Here is a 10,537-nt window from a genome sequence, read left to right on the forward strand (position 1 = left end):
AAATATTTAGTTGGCAGTATTGAACTAAATACTTATTAAAATTGACTATATTTTTTTCTCAGTGTAGCATTAAAATAACTTTTAGTTGTACCTATTATTCTAACAAATTGTATAAAAATATGTGCGGTAAATACAAAAATTTTTAATTTATTATCTCTCATCGTTAAATTTACAAAGTTATAATATTGATTTTTATACAGGTTCAGTGACTCTGGTCAGCTTAAATAAACGTTAGATATCCACTTTGCATGTCACCAAAAACGTCGAATGACTGGAAGCGAGCGTGGGTCGAAAGTGTGAACGTTACTCGATTGCCGAAGGCGGAAATGTATGCAAACACAGGACAATCTCGCGGCCGATGGCGATTGCAAGGCGGCTGTGGCTTTGAAAAGATTTGCAGTTGGTTAAGCGGGTAACCGCGAGCGAGAATGTGACGAATTTACGCGTCGCTCCTGACAATTCGATTTCGCAGTCGCCCAAGTTCGACCGGAACGGACGCACTCGGAATAACATCGTTGCTGGTTCGGCGGCTAAACGGATATTTCGATGCTAATTCCATGCTGGGAACGAGCTATCGTTTGGACTCGTTGAACTCGTTGCAGAGAAAATTTCATCAACGCTGAAAGAGAGCTAACCTGCTTTTTACATTTAATTAGAATCAAGTAATAAACATACGTTTTTGTTAAACATGCACGATTCATATGAAACAAAAATGCTTGCAATTACCATAATTTAATTATAATTTATAGTCAATTTTAATGCCAATTATACATTTTTTATGCATTTTTTGGTAGAACCATAAACATAATTCATTACTATTATAAATATAATTTTATAACGTCATAGTAATAACTATAAAAATGGAGTCTCTATCCGTAATTATTTTATCATGCAATTATAGTCACAAATACTGCACCCTTTTCTTTGCGTATGAAATGATAAAAAGAGAAATCTATTGAATTTCTTCCGACGTAAGGTTCTGGAAGCTAAAGAGGACAGTCAATGGACTCGCATGCACGATTTATCATCTTGAATCACCGTGATTCTGCGTAGACGAAGCAAATTCGATCACGCTTCATTGTCGTTAATGGACAGAGTTTTCGCAATACCGTAATAGTAATGACACCAATGGGCCCACGTTTGACACGAGCCAGTACATGATTTATACTCATTGCGCACATCACTTTAACGTTCGCCATATCCGAGACACTTTATTGCAAAAACTTTGTAATGCACTGCGCCCGACGCGTTGTTTAATCGGCATAAAGCCGCGCGTAGGCAGAGTTTTTCTTCTCGGAATCCATTTCGAAGGCAGTGCCTGCCTTCGTAAATATATAAATACGTACGCGCGCGTGTCTGGCGGTTATTAATAAATTTTGCGGCAACGCCAGTACATCAGTAGCCATAGCAAATCTCGGTAATGCCACGATGTGCGTCAAAAAGTCGAAGGAGTATATTAACGCGTAAAAATGCAATATTTATGCGCATTGATGTATAGTTACACACGCACGTAAAATCATCCATTTCTCATTTCGATTTTCACAGCGTTTTCCGATTTTTCTATTGAGAGGAAAGCATTTGGTATTTGTGACTATACAATTACGTAGTAAAATACTTACAATTAGAAGTTTTATTTTTATAATTATTACTGCTATAATACAATTGTATTTATAATTCCATGTAAAAAATAAATATATATGTTGGTTTAAAAACAACTGCAATGCTATAGTTGTTTCCGGAGCTAACTATATACCTTTTTGTATGTAAAATTATAAATAAAATTATTGCTAATACTATATATAGCATAAAGAAGTTATATAAGAAAATAGAGATTTTTATCATTATTTTATAATACATTTCTATATATTTCTATTAGAGCACAAAAAGATTACTTTTTATTGAAATGACTTTTGATCCAGATGGTAAACTGTCTCTAACTTTTTTTTATCTTTAAATGCAATATTAATATATTGCATTCGCCTTATAACCTCCTTAACCATAATTATTTTAGTACATAGAATTATAGTCACAAATACTTTTTTCTTAATGTAGTTATTAAGAATTCAATTATCGAGTATATCATTAATGATGAAGTAAGCACTCACATAAAATAGGCACGATGTTAATTCTTTTATACTTCTTGATGATTAATCATTAAAATTTAATTAGCTAGTGCATTAATAATCAAATACATATATCAGTTATAATAATTTATCGTACTTTAATCGTGGGCTTTTTGCTTTCAGGATTTATACAAAGTCGATCCGAAGCAAGAGGATGGAATAAATGCCGCGTCCGGCTATAAGATCTCTTGTGCTTCGACGATTTTGCGACGAACGGCGCCAAAAGAGTTATCGTTCCATGAGACCGGTAAGTTCTTATTTGAAATTCCACTCGAATGTAATCAGGTACCGTCTCTTCGATGCGATTACCGAGCGATTTAGCGGTACGTTCTGTACGTGCAAAGGATTAACTATGTAACTCGCTTTTAACGGGCATTATCGTTGATTCGATCTCATGACGAACGCACGATCAATAAGATCGCGGCATTGCAACGAAGAAACCGGCCAGAGAATGGTCTTATTACTCGTCCTGAATTAATTTTCCAACCCAGCGCATTTTGAATACAGAGATCTATAAATTACGAGGGCAGTTTTGACTCGAGATAAAAATCTATTACAAGGTCACCGAATCGGCGTGAACCTTGCATATATTCTTTCTACCACGTTACACTTGACGGAAAAAAAGTTGCATTTCAATCTCGCTTGACGAGAAAGGGGGAGCCGTGACCACGGCATCCAATACGAAGAGCGTTCTTGAACGACACTCGACTTTCGTGAGGAAGGGTAGAAAGGAGCGAGGGGGAGGAAATTCCGCGCTTGAACGATGAAGGAGGAGAAGGAGGAGGTTGTACTACGAAGGATGGAGAGAAACGTTCATTATTCTATTCCGGCAGAGCGAGGCCAGCAATCTGGTCTTATAAAATAAACCACTCTAGCTTGCCCGCAGTCGGCGCGACGCATCAAATAAATCGTAGCTTGCTTCTTACAAGTTTACTTGCAATTTTAATCATATCTCCTACTTCGATCGTCCTTTCTCTTTCTCGTTCTCGATATTCGACACCTTCCCGAATCTTTCGTCTCTTCTCTTCGTTTCGTATTCATGAAATGAATCCTTTATAGATACTTTGATGCACAAAGCGAAGTGAGCAAGAGAGAATCAAAAGGACGAAGGACTGAGGCACACAATGCACCGCAGTGTACATATGTTGCACAGGTTCTTACCGTTCGAGGACGTTTGCATTGAGAAAACGCCAGTCAGAGCTTCGACTTTTGCTCGGATAACGCTTGCTTAGTATCTATCAATGTAGAATAATACTTGTCTCGATTTAACTTCCAATCTCTTTCGAGATTAAAAAAATAAAAAAAGTAGTAAGAAGAGAGTAAATTAAATCGAAATTTATAGTTAAAATTTACATTGGTAAAATGAGTATAATTCGCGCTTTTTGTAACCTCACAGAAATATTTAAGGAAGTTGTAAGGGCATAAAACACATATATTAATATTTAAGCTTTAAACAAACTACATACAAGTGAGAGTTGTGTTCATGACGTTCTGTTTTTATTGAGCAACACATTTTTACAGATTATTTTATTTGATATTAGTTCTATTGTTAGAAACAAAAATTTTTTTAATAATAACAAAAATCTAAATTTTTTAATATAAATATTTCAAGTACTAAAAATTACTTGTGCAAAGTTTCATTGAGATTCACCAATTAGTTTATAACAAATAAATATTTTATTTATTTACTGAACAATTAATGTCTGCATCTCAATGTAACTTTACATAAATATTTTTGGATTCATAAAGTACTTCTATAAAAAAATCGAGATTTTTATCATTATTTTATAATACATTTTCATATATTTCTATTACCTTTTATGAAATAACTTTTGATTCAGATGGTCAATTGTCTCTAATTGTTTTGTATTACTTTTAAATGCAATTTAGAACAATTTGTAATCTTTTCAAGTAATTCCTAACCTATCGTATTTGCCTTACAACCTCCTTAAGGAGGTACGTGCAATCGATATTGTTTGGAGTTGGTTGAAACGAACTGTCGGAATCTTGTCTCGGAAAGAGACGTTAATCAGCAATTTCACAAGAGGCAGCCTGGACATCACCGGATGCAAGAAAGACTCATGCGAGCCACGCGATCGTGGACAATACGGGAGGCAAAGAAACGCGTGTAATTCATCTGGAGCGTGTATATTATCGTTCGCGCGGACCTGCTCGCTCGCGGCGTTTTGCTCGTGTAAACACCGGAAGCGAACACTGTTACTCGCTTTATGATTCGCTCAAGACAATCTCTCGCGGCACTTCTTCAGTCCATCCAATCTGTACACTATCTAACTGCCGGTTTATAATTTAAGAAAAAGCTGCATGATAAAGCTAATGATTATTTTTGTGTCGAGTCAAGGGGAGGAGATGGAATTATCTCGGGATAACTGAAACTCGAGCGTGCTTCATTCCATTACGGTGCCAACTTACTTTAGTCGAGAGACTTAGTCTTAGCCGGAGATTAAGTGCTCCAAAACAGCATTACTTTACGAAACGCTCGGCGTCGTGGAGCCAGAAAACGAAGCGCGCGGCAAATGATCGCGGAGTCGCGAGTCCGCCGATTTACTCCCGACGATAATCTGATTCATCGTCGGGGGATCTCGACTCCTCGACTCCTCGACGGGCGCGTTTCTAGAGTTCTCTCTTTGTCGCGCGCGTGCGCGTTCCCTTTCTCGATCTGGAATTTGGATTAAAGAAGACTCGGCCGAGAGCCGTCGAGACATGCGAGGGAAGAGATTAAGTAAAGCCGGAATAAATTACCTCCCCCTCTTTCTCTTCCCGCCTGCTAAATAAGCTGCCTGGTCTGGCCGAGGGACGCATCGGGGGTTAAACTTCACCATGTCTTGCACAGATAGCTGGAGCGCAACGAATTAATAACTTTGTTCTTTAGGTAGCGTAAAGTCGATTTTTGTTCAAATTTATATACTTTTTAATACGATCTATAGCTGTACCTTCGAAACGCATTGAGAGTCGCGAAGAGAAGTTGCCGGTCGTATCGTGGTAGAATCTCTCCGCGCTCCAAATTAATTAGTCGATCAATTAACCGATCACCTTGCCGTGTTTCTTAATCGTTACCTGCGCGCTCTCTCATTATCATGGCGGCACGGAGAACGACTCTACTAGTAATAAAACGAAAAGGGATAGCAATTAAATCGTCGTTCTACCTTCAAGGTTAAGGTTCACAGAGTTGTTTAATTACTTGTCGGCGATTTTTATCTTGACGATTTTATTACGTCGCGTTAGCTTATCGCGTACGTATCTAACGTGCACTTAATATATTCATTATTTAGTATTATTGGGAAAGATGATGCTCATCCAGGAAATAAAATATATTCGCTGTGTAACATTGTGTCGGAAAGACGTGTTGCGCCAGGATAGAAATTTTCTATCGAAGATACTCGCGCTCGGTACGTGCGACCGCGATCGAACGCATCGGGAAATAAATGGCACGAGTCTGCTTTAATCGACCAACGAGGCAATACCAATTAAAGTTGCATTCCCGAACGATGTCTTCCCGCTCCTATGCACGCACGCGAGCAAAACCTCGTAGCTTATCGATATATCGTCCGCGTCATCGCCCTGATCCCTGCTTGCTTCGATGACGCGTATACATTTTCGCGCATTTCCGCAATGTAGCTACTAGTCTGATGCACGTCTCATGTCTGCGTTTTCATCATTAAATCGATCATATTTATTATTAATGTATTTACTATTATTATTATTAGCTGCGTCATTTATTTGATTTCTACATAGAAAATTTATATCCTATTTTTACACTAGAAGCACCGAATTATTAATAACCACATTGTCATTTTTTTAGATCAATGTAATAAGGTAAAAAGTAAAAAACGAACAAATATGGATGTCATAAGAATATTACACTTTATTCAAAATTAATGAGATGTAAAAAAAAATGGATGCGCGTTTCGAACTCGCAGAATCTTCCTCACACAGGAATATTCCGAGTGAACTTGAAAATTAGCCATGTATATGAATAGACTGATAAACATAATATATAAACATAGGCAAAAGGTTATCAAGAGATATCTATATTAGAAGCTAGACATGACATAATAGATAATTCAAACTATAAAAAACTTGTACCGAAGAATTCTTTGATAGTCAAAGTAGTAATATCTATAATATAGATTAAACTATTTAAATTCGATAACTACTTAGTTCGATTTAAGTTTTTATATTTTATAAATTATTATATTTTTGTGTAAACGCTTAGCTTCTAATACGGCCTTTTGATAACCTTTTTGTCCATGTTATGTTTCTTATCGGTTTATTAATGTATACAGTTAATTTGCATGTTCACTTGGAGCATTGTCGAGAGAGATTCTGTGAGTTCAAAACACGTCTATTTTTTATTAATATAGAATAAAATATAATATTTTTATCACGTATTCATATATTTACTCGTTTTTTGGCCATTTACATTATATTATCATTACATATTACGAACTTTTTACATACATTTTTAGATTAATATTATATTTCTTGTCTAAAAGATAAGATTGTGAAACATTTTGATTTTTTAATAATTATGTTTTTTATACTGATGAAATATTTATATTTGATTCTTTATTATTTATTTTCAAACATAATTTATTTATTTGGTCTTTTTAATGAAACGTTGGTACTTTTAGTGTTAATTTTACTCCGATCTGCTGAGCAGAGAATGATTCATATTCTTTCTAGGAACGGCGATTATTAGAAAACTATTAAAAAATTTTCTGACTAAAAACAGATATTCAATGGGACATTTTTGTGAATCGCGAATCTTAATGTAATAAATTTTCTACGATAAATTGTCACTCGACATGAGATACCTGCCCGACTCGGCTTTGCGAATTCTGACGACGGTCCGCGCCCACGTTCGCCTCGCGCCTGTATCTTTATCTATAAGTATACGAAGCAGGCTGCGTACTCACTACTTGCGGAGCTCGTGATCTCCTTTCGGAGAAAACTCCTTCGACAGCGTCTCGAAAACTCCCCTCGGCCTCTTCACGCTCCCAGCTTCTGATCTCGGCGTAGCTTCTGGCGCTTCTGGCTTTTCTCAATCCGCTCTCAGGAACCCTGGTTCTCTCTTTCTCACCCTGTCGAGCATCGGCGTTGATCGCGAGTCGCGAGCAACGATGCACCGATGATGTCGACTGAGGAAGGGTTGAAGACGAGACAAGACAGGGCGGAGGGATGGCGAGGAAGTGCGTGCGTGGAGTCACTACCGAGAGGAGATTCGCGTGTCCGCTGCGGAACGAACGAGAGCTGATTCACACTATGCACGCATTCCCGCTGTTATTTCAGGCCGACGCATCTCACGCATCCGACGGCGGGCGCGTCGTCGTTATAGATCCTCGTTCGCTATTCTTTTCCACGCGCGTTCCATTCTTCGATTCTCCTCTTATCCGACTGTCCTACCGTTCCGCGATTCTCTCAATCCCGTCACCATATAACACAAAAGAGTTCATCCATTCACTGACACCGTGACTGTCACCCTCGAAAGACTCTTTGGTCTTTTGCCACTGCGAGTGTCACCGGACACTCGCTTTCGCGAATTTTCGCGGTTGATCTCGAGAGTACTGGCCGATCGATCGGCGGCTTTTCGAGTTTGTGATCCTTGCTGTCTTGACTGACGGTTCCCTGTTTCTCTCTCTCTCTCTCTCTCTCTCAGTCTCAAGACTACTCGAGACTGCGACGTCGCGACACTGACGATACGCGCTACTACTCGTGGCAGAGCACTACTTCTCCGAGAGGAGGATGTGCACGAGGAAAGCTCGGGGCGAAGTGCCAGAAGAGCCGTCGCTTGAAATAACCGCTCGTCCACGCTCGTTCCCTCCGCAACCCCTCGTGGGTTAGTCTTTCCCCACTACGACGGATGCCGCCGAGTGCCGAGATCGCCGGCAAAACTCTGAACCCCACTACTATCATTCCGACGGCACCTTCCCTCTCGCTCTCTTTCTAACGCCGCGCGCGTCTCCTCTCTTCCTCTCTCCTCCTCTCCCTCTCCTCTCCTCTCTTCTCCTATCCTCCCGCCGCGTCGCTTCTCGTCGTTCTATCGCGTTGCGTTTGCGTCGCGCCTCGTCGCATCACGCGTGCGCTACTCATACGCACACGTGCGCGCGCGATGCAGTTTTCGCGCCATTCCGAGATGCGCCGCGCAAGGCCAGCTAGAACCTCTGATATGGGACCTCTTCGTTTTTCGTTTCGTTCGGGTACTTTTCGTAATGTCGGAAATCAATCTACGCACTTGATTTTTTCACGTAACTGAGAGCCACAGGAAACTCCAGATAAGATAGAAAGATGGATAAGAAAAGAATAATTCGAAACGTCGAACTCTCTCAAAGTCTCGAGCCCAAACACTCGAGCGCGAACGAAAGAATGCATCTCGTGCCTGTATCGGAGCAATCGCGTGAATCGCCACCTCGCAGGTAATTTCGAACGCTTCACGGGACCACCATCTCACAGGGCTACTATCCCTATTTTTCTTTCGTCCCCTCGTATCACCGTGTCCGGAACACATTCGGGACATGTGTTGCCCGAACGTCGACCACCTTTTCGTTTTCCTTCGAGACATCCGACACACCATGAACGGCGATGGTGGTGAAACAACCGAGATTACTAGTCGCTTCTCCTTCTCGGTCACTTCTCTCTCTCTCTCTCTCTCTCTCTCTCTCTCTCTCTCTCTCTCTCCCTCCCCCTCTCTCCCTCTCTGCCTTCCCACCCCCTGGCGATGTCTGTCTCCGCCCGTTATTTATAGAAAGCCACGATGACTCGCCTAATCGTAACGACCTCACGGCGCAGACCAGAATACCTATTATTATCCAGTCGAATTAATAAAACTCCCTCGTGGCCAGCCGTGTTAATTTGCCGTGTTATATTTGCCGTTTGCAGAAGAGACACACAGTCGTTTTGTCTCTGTCCACTCCTGGATTTCTAACTCCTTCTGACATAATATCGGATCGCCGATACTTTTGCTCGGATCGCGTGCTTTTCTCGACTCGTCGTCGCACACGAGTAAATGAGCCTTTGCTCGCGATAATTAATCGACGGTGTCGTTAATGAACCGCGTGCTCATCGCGAGATAACTCGTCGCACTAGGGTCTCGTTCATCTCCTGTGCGAACGCCCCTCGCGGTGATTCATTGATTTATTTTTATGTAGTTTAATGCTAAGTGGTCGCGAGATCGCGACGTGACATACAGTCACGAAACTAATTGTCCGGACACAGATATTGCGAGTTTATTTTTCGGTACAACTAAAAATTTTTATTTACCTACTAAATTCAATACTTTAACTCAAAACAGCTTAAATCTCAATCCCACATTCATTCCAGTTTACAATTAAAAAACAATTTATTGTGCTACCTTTGTACAGTCAATATACTGCAGCTATTTAATTTTACACTAATTATTGAGCAGTGAAATATTTTTTATTATAATCAAAAAACTATGTTTTTATTAAACAGTTGAACTTAATTAATTTGCCCGACAACGTCACCAAATAATGTAATTTTTTAAGAATAATAGTATTTATTAGTGAAAAGTCTTTCCAGTGATACATTTTCATCACTAGTTCTAGTCAGAATTATATTTTTAGATACATGTGCAGACTCAATCATAAATTAATAATAAATCTATAAAAATATTCGCGAAATTAATTGATCGGACAGACAAAAATAATATTGAAAAAAATATTATATTGAATAATATATTGAGTTTTAATAGCGCGCGTGGACCCACCCTTAGCTTCAATAACAGCATTTAGTCTACTTGGAATTGATTCTACAAGTTTATGGGTAACTTCAGGATTAATGTTTTCCCATGCTTCCAGAATTCCGTGGATTCGATTTTCGGACTTCTGACTTGAGAATTTTCCACAAATGTTTAATAGGGTTTAAGTCTGGACTCTGGGAAGGCCATTGAAGTATATTGATCTTACTTGTTTTAAAAAATTCCTGCGCACAACGAGAGGTATGCTTAGAGTCATTGTCTTGCTGCATGGTAAAATTCCGTTCGATTCCAACGATACGAGCAGACTCTTTTAAATTACGCTTCAAAATGTCTACATACACATGTTGATTCATTTACCATGGATAAATTCAAGTTTTCCTATTCCAGAAGTTGCCATAGATCTCCAAAAGAGAGAATTTCCACCACCATATTTTACAGTCGGAATTAGATTTCGGATTTTAAAATCCGAAAAAGATTTCGGATTTTCTTTGGTTTTACGGTAAACTTTTTTCTTTCCATCAGATTCGAACAGTTTAATTTTTGTCATCTGTCCAGAGAACTCAAAATGATTGAGGATAGTTTACGTATTTCTTTGCAAATTCCAATCTTTTTTTTGTTACGTGCTAAAATGAATGGCTTGCACCGTGGCGGTTGTCCCCGGACAATTAGTTTCGTGACT

The 10,537-nt window shown here is 39.3% G+C and overlaps 1 protein-coding gene across 2 annotated transcripts in view; it reads right to left on the reverse strand.

Moving 5' to 3' along the window:
- LOC108762974 (fibroblast growth factor receptor homolog 1) overlaps nt 1–7,970 on the reverse strand; it is a 73,451-nt gene extending 65,481 nt beyond the window's left edge. For both annotated transcript variants that reach the window (XM_018510254.1, XM_018510255.1), the window contains exon 1: nt 7,061–7,970. The gene's annotated coding sequence lies outside the window, so the exon portion shown is untranslated. The remainder of the gene's footprint in view (nt 1–7,060) is intronic.
- Nucleotides 7,971–10,537: the final 2,567 nt, after the last annotated feature.

Source organism: Trachymyrmex cornetzi, unplaced genomic scaffold (assembly GCF_001594075.2).
Source record: "Trachymyrmex cornetzi isolate Tcor2-1 unplaced genomic scaffold, Tcor1.1 scaffold328, whole genome shotgun sequence".
Taxonomy (NCBI): domain Eukaryota; kingdom Metazoa; phylum Arthropoda; class Insecta; order Hymenoptera; family Formicidae; genus Trachymyrmex; species Trachymyrmex cornetzi.